General features: G+C 36.5%; 1 pseudogene; it reads left to right on the top strand.

The window, feature by feature from the left end:
* The first annotated feature begins 15,361 nt into the window (after positions 1-15,361).
* Positions 15,362-15,727, top strand: LOC139002615 (oocyte-expressed protein pseudogene; annotated as a pseudogene).
* Positions 15,728-16,944: the final 1,217 nt, after the last annotated feature.

The raw sequence follows: 16,944 nt of genomic DNA, 5'->3' as shown, positions 1-16,944 counted from the left end.
CCTCTCCAATCTGGGACCCCTCAGGACCTTTGGCTCTTAACCACTCACCTGCCTGCCAGCCTGATCTCCCTAACTGCTCTCTCCTGACACCCTGTTCACCCTAACTGTTCTCACCTGCTGATCTGATCCCCATAACTGCTCTCCCCTGCCTGCCTGATTGCCTCTAACCACCTCTGCATTGGCCCCTGTGGGTTTGTGTCTCCGATCCAGCCCCCAGCAGCCCCAGCAGTGCAGTGCCAGGGCTTGGGGCTGCTGGGTGCCAGCCTCCCTGCATGTCTGTGTCTCCAACCTGGCCACCAGCAGCCCCAGCACTGCAGTGGCTGGCCTTGGGGATGCTGGGTGCCTGGCCTGCGGGTTTGTGTCTCTAATCTAGCCCCCAGCAGCTCCAGAACCACATGGCCGCTATGGGCATTGCCATCATTATTGGGTTAATTTGCATACTCATCCTGATTGGCTGGTAGGCATAGTGGAGTGAGGACCAATTTGCATGTTTCTCTTTTATTAGTGTAGATATAGGATGTCCCTATTTCCCCCCTTTTGCCCCCTCTACCCAGCTCTTGCCCCCCACTTCTCACTGGCCATCACCATACTGTTGTCTGTGTCCATGGGTTGTGCATATATTTTCTTTGGCTAATCCCTTCTTTAAATTCACTTCTTTAAATTTGTATTTTCAGATAAGTGCTTATAACTGCACTATTATATATTTTCTATTATATCATTTAGAATTAAGATATCTTTTTAATTGAACCCTTGTAAATTTTAGCACAATTTAATAAATTATGCTAGAAGCAATTAGGAGATTTTTCATGTAATGCAGATACATTTCAATTAATATTTTATTAATTTTTAATTTTTTAATATTTTAATTTGAAATAATCTCATACATGTAAAAAAAAACTATAAAATACTACAGCATATTATATGTACCCTTCACCCAATTTCTTAGGTGTTAATAATTTAAACATAACCATTATACAATTAACAAAATTTGGAATATATTTTTCTTATAATCTCTTTAATGTTACTTAATCCATTTACTTTGTTTTTGTTAATCTTCACCCAAGGATATTTTCCCATTGAATTTTAGAGAGAGTGAAGGGAAAGGGAGAGACACATTGATTGGTTGCCTCCTGCACATGCTTTGATAGGGATTGGGGATCAAGCCAGCAACTGAGGTACATGCCCTTGACTGGAATCAAACCTGGGACCCTTCAGTCCATGGGCTAATGCTCTATCCACTGAGCAAAACAGGCTGCAGCTTAATTCATTTACTTTTAATCTATATGTGTCTTTTTAAATAAAGTGGGTTTTGTTTTTGATTCACCCTCATAATCTGTCTTTTAATTGGTGCATTTATGCCACTGACTTTCACAGTTACTACCATATCAGGCAGCTTCTGGGGCTTCTGGGGTGGGCCTGCCTTGCCGCCTGGGACCCGATCGGAGGGTCCCAGGCGGCAAGGCAGGCCAGCTTCTGGAGCTTCTGGGGCCCGCCTGCCCTGGATGGTGGTGCGATGGTGGCTCACGCTGTCCCACCCTTTCCTGCAGTATGCAACTTAGCCGCCATCTTTGTTGGAAGTTAATTTGCCTATCATGCTGATTAGCCAATGGGAGGTGTAGTGAAGGTATGGTCAATTACCATGTTTGTCTATTATTAGATAGGATTTTAACTCCTCTGTCCATAACTTCAGGATGCAGCTCCTCTCCCTCCCCCTAAAACTGTTTTTAGAATTATTTATAAAAATGAACTATGTACTTGGCAATAAACCATTTTTAATAAGTTTCAATGAATCATTGTTAGCTGTATCATTTATCCAATAAGATTTAATAAAGTTAAAATCAAATACCAAATTATGTATTATATTAATTAATGTTTCCAAGTTAACAACATAATTTTAAACAACACAAAGTTAAAACAGATTAATAACAAAGATCTACAGTACTTAATCAGAATGAAATATAATGAAAATGCAATCTATAAATTAATAGTATGTGCAAAGAAAAAAAAGACCTCTATTATTCTGTGAGCACCAAACCAGACTGGGCTGGGGTCTCAGACAATTTGCTCATATGATTGAAAAGATAGACAGAAACTTCACTCTTTCGTGTACCCTGGCAGATACAGTGCACAACATGCACGTTTTCGCAGAAGAGGATTTAACAGCACCCTTTGCTATATATCCTTTGGTAAGTCACATTTTTTGTGGCCATCTGTGTTAATTAATTGCCATAATCAAGAGTAAAAATTAAAACTTTTATATCTCTATGACAAGCAGGTCCTTACAGCTTGGAACAAGGCAATTATCTATAATAATAAAAGTGTAATATGCTAATTAGACAAGATAGCAAACCGACCTGCGGGACATCATTCCAGACGTCCTTCTAGACAAAGCTGTGGTGATGGGGCTGAGGCAGAGGCAGTTGGGGGTGATCAGGCAGGCAGATGAGCAGTTGGGGCAATCAGGCAGGCAGAGTGATTAGGGGCAATCAGGAAGGCTGGCAGGCAAGTGTCCTGGATTGTGAGAGGGTGCAAGCAGGGCTGAAGGACCTCCCCCGACCCTGCATGAATTTTGTGAACCAGGCCTCTAGTTAATTAATTAAGAATCTCACTTAAAGCCTGAGCAGGTAAAATGATAGTAACAAGAAAGATTTTTAAAAAAGAGATTCCAAAACAAAAATAGGAAATATTTGCAAAACCAATATTAAGTATTTGAAAAGTCTAATGAAATAGCAAACTTCTGATAAGATTACTTAAAAATAGTTAAAGAAATTAATAATTGGTTGTGGTAATAATCACAGAAATATTAAAGATGAAAAAGTTATGTGTGAATACTTGAACAATTTCATTCCATTGTATTTAAAATTTTAAACAGTATGCAAACTTACCTGGATAAAATTTAACTTGCCACAAGCAATAGAAAAATAAATATAAATCCTGGCTAAATAATAAGCATTAAAGCCATTGAAATTATATTTGAGATTCTAAAACAAAATAATAGCTATAGTGCTTATATTATCAAGTTGTAATAAACATTGGAATGTCCAGTGACATCAATAAAAAATCACCTGGTAAAGAATAGACAGGGAAATTCCCACCAACTAATTTTACTATGTTGTGTTGGATTTATAAGAAGTAAACAATACATTAAAATTTGTCCAGCTTGTGAGATAATGGAAAATATATATCAGTCTCTTGATTCCTGTCAGCTCCTAAAACCCTTGTAATTTCCTAAGTGATAAGAACTCTGAGCATCTTTTGTTCTAATATTTGGTTTTTGACCCTGGATCTTGACACAGAGCTCCTATCATCCTGCTAATTTCCTAAGTGATAAGAGCACTGTGAGTATCCTTTATTCTAATATTTAGTCTTTGTTCCTGGTTCTTGACCCAGCTCCTGACACTTTGGTAATGTCCTAAGTGATAAGAGCACTATCAGCATCTTTTGTTTCAATATTTGGTCTTTGACCCTGGTTCTTAACACAGCTCCTGACACCTGGTAATTTCCTAAGTGACAAGAGCACTATAAACATCTTTTATTCTGATAGCAGGTTTTTGTCCCTGGTTTGACACAGAGCTCCTGACACCCTTGTAATTTTCTGAAATGATAGGAGCATCTTTTGTTCTAAGGGGTGACTCTAAGTGGACTCCTCGATGGCTCCTGGATGAGGCTAGTCACCAAAAAGACCAAGCCATGATTAAAAGCTTAGAATTTTTAGCCTTGCCCCAATTCTCTTGAGAAGGGAGAGGGCTGAAATGAGATTGATGATCTATCATGTTTAATTGATGAAGCCTTTATAAAATATCAACAGCACAGGGCCCAGAGACCTTCTTGTTAGTGAACATATGGAGGTACTAGGGGATTGGCAAACCAGGACAGAACATAGAAGCTCAGGACGGAACATAAAAGCTCTCACTCCCCACATACATCTCCTTATGCATCTCTTCCATCTGGATGTTCATCTGTATCCTTTATCATATCCTTTTATAACAAACTGTAAATGTAAGTAAATGTTTTCCTGAGTTCTGTGAGCCAGTCTAGCAAATGAATGGAAATAAGCAAGGGGTCATGGGAATCAATTTGTAGCCAAATTGGTCCAAAGTGGTGGGTAATCTGGGGCCCTACTACTTGTGATTGGCATCTCAAGTGGAGGACAGTGTTGTGGGAATGAGTCCTTAAGCTATGGTAGAAGGTATTAGAATTGAGTTAATTTTAGGACAATCCCCTGGTGTCATAGAGAATTATTTGGTAAGGATTAAGCTTCACAAATTTGGAGACCAAATGTATCAGCATAAAGTGTTCTTGAGAGAAAGATATACAGACATGAAAGACTCACAGATGGAAAAATGAGTTTTTCTAACTCACAAAGAGTCTCACTTGTGAGCACAGACACAACAATTTTAAACAAAAAAAACTTATGTACTAAATCCTTGTGCAAAACAGTTAAAGGAAAAAGGCATGATTTGGAAAAGAATAAGGTACATTAGTGATGTTCATTTGCTTCAGGAAACAACATACAGAATTACACTGAGTGGCCAGATTATTATGACCACCTGATGTTTGTAGGCAAATTAACTATAATTTCAAGCTGAAGTTGCTAGAGGGCCAGATCATTATAAACATATGAACAGCACAACATACTAAGTATTGCTGCTAATCAAGTTCATCCTATCATCTTGATGGCGTATCCCAATGGAGATGGCTTCTTCCCATAAGACAATGCGCCATGCCATGGTGCTTGTATTGTGCAGGAGTGGTTTCAAGAACATGAGGGGGACTTTACCTTGCTTAGGTGGCCCCCACAATCACCAGCTCTCAATCCAATTGAGCATTTGTGGGACGAAGTTAAAAGAGTCATCGGGCAGCTGGTTCCACAACCATCAAATCTCACAGAACTGGACAGGCTATTCATCAGGCATGGTGTCAGATTCATCACATCACCTTTCAACATCTCGTGGAGTCAATGCCAAGAAGAATCGCCTCAGTATTGAAGGCAAAGGTGGCCCAAAGAAGTACTGATGGGGTGGTCATGATAATCTGGCTAGTTATAATAATCTGGCACTCAATGTATATGGCTCATTAACAGCTAGTCATTCTCAAGACACCCAAAAAAGTGCCAATAATAAAAAAGTTTACAAGTCATTTAATCAATTGATATAATAATTAAGGTGAAAAGGCGACTTTATTTGTCCCTATTCATGTTATTTTCTGCATATAGGTAGATGTTCCTCCCCTATGAGCCTCATCATGGTGTGGAATGAGTATGCACACCATACCGTGGAAATATCATTCTTGCTGACTTCTTCTACAAATGTTAATTCATTTGAGTTAAGATATTAGAAAGTCTTGTAAAAATGTGAAAATCTTATCATAGAGGGATAGATTGTAATATCTGTTCTTGGGTCATTTTATCAGTTAAATTAGCTAGTTAGCTACTTAATTTCCATAAAAGCCAATGAGAGGAAAGCAATATTATGTTTGTCACAATGTTCTATGTCTATTTCTTTTACTTAGTACCAAGGCTTAGAGAGTATTATGGATTTAGTTTTGGAAATATAAATTGACTCAGATAAATACACCTTATGATTCAGTTACTTTAAGAGATATGGGGTCCTTATATCCAGCAGCCAGAAGAACATTATGTCAATGTGTTGTTTCCTAAAAAACTAACTAAAGATCTTTACTATTCTCTTAGAAGTCCTGTATTAGTTTTTGTAATTGTATATATTTGTTTTCTATCTGTGAATATTAAATATATTTATATAATTTGGGTGGATTTTTATAACCTTTTCCTCAATACCACATTTTTTATCCCTAAGCATTTTAATGTAGTTTCAGTGTTTTCTTTTTTCTCATTGCTGAGCAAACAGATAATTTATTTTTAGAGTCTTTAATATTTTTTAGAAAACATCTTTCAGTGAAAATTTTCATTTTACATTACTATTATTTATAAACATGATACATTAGAAAAGAAACAACTAGTCTTCTAATCAACAATTTTAAAACACAAGAGTATATTTTATTTAAAACTAAATTTATAGGTTATATTGTAAAATTCTACTTTCTTAATTTCTTAGAACCCTAGGATATAAAGACAAAGAGATTTTAGAGTCATCTGAATAAATTCTTCCCCCCCTTTTTTTGAACATTGTGAAAATGAAGAAATAGAAACTGACTCATTCATTAATATTGCCGGAACTGACTAGCAGACCCTGATCGATGGATGAATAGATTACTCTGACACATGTTTCTGTGAAAGAGAAGGCTAAGAGGCTGTTTGGCTTTAGGAGCAAACAGCCCTGTTCACCTGCCTCCTTAGGCTTTTATTGTAACCACAGCTTGAACTAAAATGAACTATTAGACACTATCAACAGGGTAAGCATCCTTGAGAAAACACATGCATCTGTAGTGTTTTTTAAGCAAGGATGTTTTGAAGCCTAAACATAAAGATTCTAGTGAAATGCCCAGGGGCTCAGACTTGTTTGGAAAAGTCAAGGCAGGGTCCCCTAGAGGCCTCTGACCTTTCAGAGATTCCTCCTTACAAACCTTCCAACCAAGTCCCATGCTTCCACGCATATATTCACCAAATCGGTTCATGATAGAGCCAGAACATGAAGATAACAACTTCCAGTGCTATTTGACAAGTGTATCAGCTATCAATTGTATAATAAACCATTCTTCAAAACTCAGCAGGTTAAAACAATAACATTTATTTGTTTATTAGTCCACAGGCCATTTTTTCTATTTGGGCCTGGGCACAATTCTCCATTGCACATGCTCAGTTATGGTCAAGTTGTGAATTTGGTACGACCTTAACAATGTTGGCTGGAATCACATCTCCAGCTGGGCCACCAGGCTGACTGAATCATGTGACCTTTCCACCTTCAGCAATCTAGCCCAGCTTGTTCACATAGTAGAAGCAGCACTATAAAATAGTGAATGAAAACACACAGGCCACTTGAAGCCTCCGTTTGTAAAAGCCTTCCATTTACTTAGAAAGAATAATAAAGGTACACCCTCAGTAATGTATACAGAGAGAAAGTTAAGAATTTGGTCATGTTTGTAACCTTTTAATACAAATATCATGAACCTATTTATTTTTCTCCATCTGTATTCCTTGAAAGCTTCCTCATCTTTGTACCTAATCTCCAAATTGGTATCTATCTCCAAGTTTTCAGCTTTTAAATAACAGGTGCATTGCTGGCAGTTTATTGTAACATTGCTGTTTATTATTATTATTATTATTATTGTTTCTATGAGATGCAAAGTAAAAAGTGCAAAGCATATCATTATCTTTCTGGAAATTTGATACTTATCCTCTCTATACATAATGTCTTCACTTATTTTATTGCATGAAATGTAAGTAATTAATTGTAATGCAATCATTTTAATGTAAAATATAAAAAGTTATTTTTAAAGAAAATTTGAAAAGCTTTTCCAAGAAGACATAAACCAGAACACTAAAGTTGCCCTTGAAGTCAACACCAAGTATTAAGCTTTCTTTGGTAGCTTCTATCTTAAAATAATCAATGATGTATTTCTTGCCTTAATACAAGTTTCTTTGGTTGCTAGTCACGCACCTTTTCCAACAACAAAAACAGAAAGTTACTACCCTTTTACAGTTCCCATTCTAACAGAGAAAGTGACAATTAAAGTCTATCATCAAGTAGAAGTTTCATAAAAAGAAATAGGATTTTATTAGATAAAAGATAGAACGCTTATTTTATCATAAATTGACTAGTGTGATAAGAAGTGGGGTTAGAGCCAGAGATCTTCAAGTCTATCCCTTATCATTGAAGAAGTTCTACAGTGTCTTTGTGGAGTTAGAATGACCTAGCTTTGAATCCCAATACTGTGGTAACTGGTGTATTATCTTGAAACACCCTTGATTCACCTCTGAGAACCTTAATTTCTTTTCCTATGAAATATGATTGTCAGAAAATGCCTTGTAGCATTGGGATGGTGCTTCAACAAAGCAAAGCATATCAGTTAGACTGACTACCAGACTGTCTTCCTTATATCAGATGCTTCAAGAGCATTTGCCCTTCTATAAATTATATTGGTGCTCAAAAGCAGGTACATGTGAAGAAAATATAGATTTTCTTCTGAAATGATATGAAGTCTCTTTGAGTAAATTATAATTGGTGATGGGTATACATTTCATAAAATTTCTTTTTGGTCTTTTGTATATTAAATTCAGCACTTCTTACTATTGCTGTACCAGTCTTTTTAATACTGTTCTTAAAAATTATCTGTGATAGATGAATAGTCAGTGCTGCTGACCTAGTAAAAACAATAACTTTAGAGCTAGTATATCTGGTGTTCATTCTAAACCTTTCACTTATTAGCTGTGTGATTTGAAGGGGAGAAATCACTCAATTTCTTTGTGCTTACATTTCCAAAACAGAAAAAAGGGGATGGAGATGAAAATAATACCTACATTATTAAGCTTTTAGGAATGTTAAACAATTCAATATATTTTAATGTACTTAAAACATAGCTGAAATATTAGAAGTTTAATATCTTGTGTGTATATTATTATTATTATGTAAAATTAAGTTTTGGAAAACAGGACTGAAGATAAACTATGACAGTTCTCATATATATATTTGCTTATAGAGAATAGAAAACTACATTGCATGTTAAATTAAAATATTACCAATGACATTTTACACTATTTCAATTGTGATAATGGTTAATGGTATGAAAGATTTTCATTCAATTTACTATCTCATGATCATCCTCTCAGTTTTAAAAAGATTTTATAAAATATTTTGTTTTAACTTTGATAACATACATTGTAAGCTACATTATTCCTTAGTCTCACATTATATCAAACATTTAATGCCTACATAAGAATTTAGAATGAACATGTATTTGAAAAACTATAGTGGAATGAATTCATATATTGTAAGACTTATAAAACCAAGAGAGAATGTTACAGTGTTTATTTTGTCTCTTCATTCTATTCTGTATTTTCCAATTAGTGATGCATGTCAGAGATTTCAAATACTGGACAGTATGGATAAAGCTATAGGAACAGATAGGAGAAAGAACACCGCAACAATTATAACGAGTCTACTACTTCTCAGTCAAGTCTTCTGAACACCTCCTCTGCTCTAAGTGACACTGACCAAAGAGGAAAAAAAGAGATCAATGAAGAGTTCCTATGTATTTACAAAGCAAACACAGCAGCAGGTAGAACAGGAACTCAAAACACATAAAGTATAGCAATTTGCTTTAATTCCAAGGTCACTTGGAAGAGCAATTTAAGTGATTCTCATAAAAATATATTCTGGTTCAACTATTTACTATGTATTTTAACCCCCCCCCCCCCCCCCCCGTATATATTTGACTCTTTTATGGGCACAAAAATAGTAAGAGTTATGCTCTACGTCAACTTAATAATATACTATTTTTATTCATTTATAGTGCTCGAATGAAGTATATGGGCAGGATTTCTCACAGCTGCTTGGGTGGCAACTACATTAAACTCTGGTTTTGACTCCCAACATTAGAAGACCCAGGCCACTACCCTTCAGAGAGCACAACTTATAGCTTCCAGGTGGTGTCCAAGGACTTCTCAGTCCATTCAGACTCTATGACAAAACACCGCCGGCCAAGTGTTATGAACAACAACTTATTTCTCACAGCTAAGCATTCTGAAAGTTGGAGATTCAAGGTGCCAACATGGTTTGTTCTGGTGAAACACCTTTTTCAGGTTGTGGAATCCTTGTGTTCTCACATGGTGGAAGGGGTTAGAGAATTCTCTGGAGCCTCCTTACATGGCACTATTCCCATTTATAAAGGTTCCACAATCATAACTTAAGCACCTCCTAAAAATTCACTTCCTGATACTATCATTTTGGGGGATGGGATTCAACATGTGAATTTGGGAAGAACACAACATTCAGACCATACAAAATGGGCTCTTCCTTGTATTAACTACAAGAAATAGGAAATGGCAAGGAGACCTCAAGTATTTAGAGAAATGAAAACTTACACAGCTTTTTTTTTCATGGATATGCAAACAACAAGCTGAGCTGTCATTTACATTTGAAATCATATAAATAAACAAATTAAATAGGAGTTGAAAGAAAAAAAAGAAGAAAACTAGCCCAGAAATAACAAAACTGTGACAAAAATTAGAGAATTAAAACATGTTATATACTGACTTGGATGATGGTAGCTTGTGATAAATATATCTGAATGCTTTGGGTCTAATAAATCTTCCAAATTCCTTTGGCTATGGAAACACAGCTTAAAAGCCTTTATTGAACATTAGTTATGATAGAAAGCATTGAAAGCATTGGAAGGAGGTAGTCCTGAGTAAATAGAAAAAAATAATCATTTATGTACATGTATAACTTCCATTAATGCTAATCAGAGCTTTGCATATAAATCTGAGCACATCAGGAAGATGGAGATATATATGTATATGTACCCTTGAGCTTTCCCTGAGATCCATTTTAAGATGACGGTAAACAGGGCCTCTCGTGGGTCACTTATAATCTAAATACATTAATATTTTAGGACCTGTAGCACTTGAAAACTTTTAGATAGCTAATGCTTTAAATATTTGGTTAGAATAATTTGCTATCTGCTATAACTACAGATTTTTCACTGCAGATAAGACTATGAGGCTGAAACTACTCATGTTTGATAGAGGAATCTAATTCTTACTTTATCAGCAATCAAATTTATCCAAGCCCATGAGAAAGCAGAAGAAGGAGATGGGTGAGAAGCAGGAGAGAGAGATGGGGAGTGAGAAAAAGAAAGAGGAGAAAGGAGAAAAAAAGTGCAACAACAACCACTTAACAGCAACTTAAGTAGATGTGAGATCCTTGAGATTGGGTACTTTTGTCTTCCTTTCTTCGAATTTCTATTACCTTGAGCAAGGCCAGGTACAATGCTGTGAAGAATGCATGCTTGTTAAACTAACTTGCTAGATCAATAAAGGATATGTTTTGAAGTTTATTAGAGTTGAAAATTACCTTGAAGTAATTTCAAATAAAGGGTGCTATTGTCAGTGGGATAAAAGAAAATATTAATTATCCTAATACTGAGAAAGATTTAGTTGACTTGGAGATTGTAGATTTAGGATAGTCATGCTAATAAATCTATAATTCCTTAAATGTTATGCAAACTTTAATGTTTATATGTATATATCATATTTCTGAGGCAAAATCACACACAAGAATGACATTGTTGGGCCTGGCCAGTGTGTCTCAGTGACCTATGAACCAGGGGGTCAGGGTTCAATTCCAGTTCAATGCCTTAGTTTCGGGCTCAATCCGAATTGGGGGAGCATTCAGGAGGCAGCCCATCAATGATTCTCTCTTATCTGTGATGGTTCTATCTCTCTCTCCCTCTCCCTTCCTCTATGAAATCGATATATATATAAAGAATGACATAGCTGATAAATTTAAATTTCTGTGGTTTGTGAATGTCAAGATAAGAAAAGTTCTCCCCTCTCTGTCTTACTCTCCTCCCTTCCACTATCCTTCCTTTCTTCTTTCTTTCCTTCAAATGCACAATTAATGATGGACTATGTGCCAGAAAGTGTGCTGTGCCTGGCCCTGGAACCTCTATTACAACACTTGCTATAATCATCTGGTTATTTATGATCCCTTCATTCCCTCAGAAACTTGAGTCTATCTCTGCTTTTTAAAAAATATATATTTATTTTTTAACTAAATTTAATAAATAATTATGAGATTTAAGATGAAAAGATAAGCAAGGGTGAAAAGACAACATGGTCTCTGACCTCATGTAGCTTATGTTTTTGATGGATGGGAGAGCCATTTAAACAAAAATATGCATAAAGAAGTTACAAATTGTGCTTGTTGCAATATAGTGAAACAATTCTACCCTTAGTAATAGCAAATATATTAATTGATTAGACTTAAAGGAAAAATTAAAGAACTAAGTTCATTTCTTTGTCATTTTTTTCATATAAATAGTTGGAGATTTTTTGAAAAGAAAAGCTAATTTTTTTGGTTTGTTTGTTTTTTACCCTAAGCAGATTTCACAATATAAGTATGGACATAAAATCTTACACAAGCAATCCTAACATAGAGAATATGGTACACAAATCTTTGAACACAATATAAGAAAACAATTATGGGAATGTAGAGAAGTTTAATCAAAATGCTATGAAACTATAGAAGGAAAGATCTAGTCCAGTAAAAGGAATAACTTGTAAACAAGTACATGTTAATGGGAAACAAGAATTAGTACAAGGGATAGAACAACAGGTGAGGCTGAGGTTTGATGCCATAGTAGACTAACCTTGCACTAGGAATATCAGAAAAAAATGTGGCAATTCAGATGCCAAAAATTTTAGCCTACATCTTAATTTTCTCAATAACAAATTTTAAACAGAAATTTAAATCAATCACTTAATTCATTGTGTGTTTCTACATTGATTGACATCATATGCATTATTTTATGATGGCAATATAAAATAAGTACAAAGAATGAAATTCTTTCTAACAGCAATGTGGTAGAATTTTTTGAAAGATTCATGACAACTAGAATTTTCTAAGACCTATTTTAGTAAAAATAAAGAACATACATTTTGGAAAAATATTTTATATCTTTCCTGATATACAAGTAAATCTTAGACATATGCTCATAAAGAAGGAGTATTGAGAAAAATTTTCTATGGTCTTTTTTTGTATTACTACTGTTTAAGGGAAAAGACATGAAAACCCAATTGCTGTACATGACATTTTCTTTTGGGATAGGTGAGAGTATTAATGAATTTGTCCAAGGTGACTGAATTTTATTAGCTAGTTATTTACAAGTTAAATACCCTAGACATTTAGTCCCTTGTTGACATGTTATCATCAATTTTCCTTTTTCTTTCTGTCAGGTTTATTACTGACAGTTAAAATAATGCATGTAAAACTAATAGGCTCATAGTTATTTGATTTCAAAATGTTCATTTTGTTCTCCAAATTGAAAATTAACATAATCTTTAATGGGATACTTTTCTTATTTTCCCTTCCTTTTAATTTTTTTTCTATGAACTTGGCAATATTGATATTGCTGTATCACATATGCTGAGCTTCTGTTCTGAATTATATGTCTTTTGGCAGTGCCAATTTTCACATGTGTGTAGCATATTTCTTATAGATCCCAATTCTTTCCTATCACATTCTTATTCTTCCTAAAGATACAATGCTAATATTCTGCTACTGGGTCTACTTTTGAAAAAAAATTGAGCATAAACTATTTAACAAAATAGCAAGAAAGGAGGAAGGAAGAAGGCAACACAATATGTATTACTTTCAACAATAAAGAATTTAAATAAAAAAAAACATATCCATAGGTGAGGATTAAAGAAAGATAATAAAATAAAATAAAAAACAATGAATTTTGGCACGAAGTCTGGTAACTATGATAGCATTTCAACATATATTGTTTTCAAATCAAAATCAAATATAAGAAAAGACTGTTTTCATAATCTTTATTTAAGGTTCAATCTAACTTGTTTCCATCCTTATCTTTAGCCTTATCAATGGATACTCCATTCCCTGAACTGATTTATTGAAGATCCCAAAACAGAACTGATCCATTAACATGATACTTTTGATTACCATTCCATCAAACAGATGGAATTCCCTGTTTTCTTCCTCTGGACCAGTGGTTCTCAACTTTCTGGCCCTTTAAATACAGTTCCTCATGTTGTGACCCAACCATAAAATGATTTTCATTGCTACTTCATAACTGTAATGTTGCTACTGTTATGAATCATAATATAAATATCTTATATGCAGGATGGTCTTAGGCAACCCCTGTGAAAGGGTCGTTCTACCGCCAAAGGTTTCGCCACCCACAGGTTGAGAATCGCTGCTCTAGACTCAGTATATCTATTCTTCAAAACTAGTAATCCATTACTGATTCTTTTTTTAAAAGTATATTTTATTGATTTTAGAGAGGAAGGGAGAAGGAGAGAGAGATAGAAACATCAATGATGAGAGAGAATCATTGATTGGCAGCTTCCTGAATACCCCCTACTGGGGATCAAGCCCGCAACCCAGGCATGTGCCCTTGGTGGAATCAAACCTAGGACCCTTCAGTCTGCAGCCAACGCTCTATCTGTTGAGCCAAACCAGCTAGGACCATTACTGATTTTTTCTTTTATTTCTTCATTGATTAAGGCAGTGGTTCTCAATCTTCCTAATGCCGTGACCCTTTAATACAGTTCCTCATGTTGTGGTGACCCCCAATTTCATTGTTACAAATTGACCATAATTAAAGCATAGTGATTAATCACAAAAAAAATATGTAATTATATATGTGTTTTCCAATGGTCTTAGGCGACCCCTGTGAAAGGGGCGTTCGACCCCCAAAGGGGTGGCGACCCACAGGTTGAGAACTGCTGGATTAAGGTATTACATACATTACTGATTCTTTAAAAGCTTTCCATTGCCAATCCAGCCTGAACTGATCACTCAGACTTATGAGCTTTCATATCAAGGCCAGTTTCATATTTGGCAATAAGCTGTATATTCCAAGTAATATTTCTACAATTACTTTTGAGAACTTCTAAACAGATCATTTTAAAAGGGATGGGAGGACTATTGAAGATTGCAAGTATTTTGTTTTAAATATATTTTTGTTGATTTTAGAGAAGAAAGGGGGGGGGAGATAGAAACATCAATGATGAGAAAAAAATCATTGATCATCTTCCTCCAGCATGCACGCCACCGGGGATAAAGCCTGCAACCTGAGGAGGTCATGGACCAGGAATTGAATGGTGACCTCCTGGTTCATAGGTCAATATACAACCACTGAGCCACAATGGCCAGACCTGAAGTTTTCAAGTATTTATGTCATATCGCTCTACGTAAGAATTTGAGACCAAGGACCACATTTTATATATCATTTCCCCACAGAATACAAAACAAAATGTTGAAGACTGTTGTTTTTAAATCTATGAAACATAATCTGTGGTATAATGCCATCTATGGAGAAACAAAAAACTGTGGTTTCTTCCATTTATTTGTTCACTCCGTTCATCAGTATTTATTGAATACTGCTAGGTGCAAGACACTGGGTAAACAAACACCAAAATGGCACTAATTCTGCCTTCAATGCATCAGGACAATAGGCAGTTGTCCCTTTTACCTACTTTACATGGCCAAACTCCCAAGGGCATTTATGTACATTCAATAGCTGCTAACCCCCTAGGGCAGTGGTTCTCAACCTTCTGGCCCTTTAAATACAGTTCCTCATGTTGTGACCCAACCATAAAATTATTTTCGTTGCTACTTCATAACTGTAATGTTGCTGCTGTTAAGATTGGAGTTCTGTGAGAGCAACTCGACCTCGCCCTGGAGCTGCAGGTCCCAGTATGGTCCACCAGCCTGGCGCGGTGGTCCAAGAGGACCCATGGGTGTCCGCCCAGGCCCTGGACAGGCTGCTGAAGATGCCACTTCCACTGCCACAGATTTGCACCTTGCCCTGGTGGTTTCCTGTGCTGGAGCTGAGAGACCCATTGGTGTTTTACCTCGAGGCATGTCTGGCTGACCCCATCTTCGGCAAAAACGGAGCCATGCTTCTGGAAATAGAGTGGATGAACCAGGTCCTGCTGATGGTGGAAAAGGTGAACTCCGGGAGCTTAATCGAAATCACTGTTTTCGGACAGTCCCTTGTCCAAAATAGGGTGAAAAGCGTGCTCCTGACCCTGGCAGCAAGGCACCGGGAAAACCGTGCCTGAGATAAGAAGATGAAACAACTGGATAAGTTCTTGAAGGTCCATGGGTCACCTCCCCCGACTCCCCAGTTTCCCCATTCTCGGTCTCCTGTTGCATGATATTGGCAGGAGCTCTATGAGAACCGACCTGCTCCTGCTCCTGAAGTTCAAAAGAAGCAAGTGTCCCTAAATCTCAGCTTTTTTCTTTCTTTTTTTGCTGGATGGATGGTGGTTTGGTTATTCTGATGCAGATGTGAGTGCTGTTGTAATAAAATGAATTTCCTTTTTGTCCAAAAAAAAAAAAAAATGTTGGTTTCTAGAAAAGTGGAATTTTCCTGTTAATATGTTCACTTACCCATATAACACTATTAAAGTTTATTGGGAAAACTAAAAAAAAAAAAAAATAGAAACATTGTTCAATAAAATAACAAAGCAGTCATCATGTAAAAATGCTTGGTAGCATTTTGAGATGAGCCATTTTTTATTGTTTTCTAAAGCATAAATATATACTAGTGTTTATTTGTAATACATGAAGAATTGAGTTAATGACAAATTCACTTTAGGACAGATGAATCTATCATGTAAGGATGTTTTCCATAATAAAAAGAAAGTAAGTAACTCCAGCCATAGCTTAATTATAACATTAAAATGCAACCATTAAAAAAATTGAAAACAGACTCTCGGAACATGGCAGCCAGCAGGAGAGCAGGGAGGGAGAGAGTGTGACGACTAAAAGAATTAGAGGGACATGTGTGGACATGTGGGTGAATAAGGGACAGATGGTTATATCAAGAATCTCACGGGCTGACAGATCAGACACTCCTAAAGGGGGATCCCCTGATACTGCCCCAGGTCAGCTCAGCTTTGGCTTGGAACCCACCCCATATTGTAGAGGGGGCAGAGAGAAATGAAGGCCAGGAGTGCTGCCATGCTAACATTCAGACCAATCCCAGATGCCACCCCCAGACCAGTGCAGGGAGCCACTTGGCAACCATAACTCTAGTGGAACCACCACCATGCCCTGCAGTGATCAGCCCGGTACCACAATACGGGTCCCAGAAGTCTATAGTGAGTGCACACCAGACAGAACTCCCAAGCTGTGCCTCCTCACAGGAGCCCAAACCCAGTGTCCGGGGATCCTGCACTTTAGGTCCCTACACTGTGAGTGTAAGCCAAGGGTACCCCACACCCTGCTCCACCCCTGGACCCAGAACAGAGTCCTCACTCAGCCCACACCCTAC

The sequence above is a fragment of the Myotis yumanensis genome, unplaced genomic scaffold, assembly GCF_028538775.1.
Source record: "Myotis yumanensis isolate MYYU_CA2020_CCGP unplaced genomic scaffold, mMyoYum1.0.hap1 SCAF_2, whole genome shotgun sequence".
Lineage (NCBI taxonomy): Eukaryota > Metazoa > Chordata > Mammalia > Chiroptera > Vespertilionidae > Myotis > Myotis yumanensis.
This window is presented reverse-complemented; position numbering and strand designations above follow the sequence as displayed.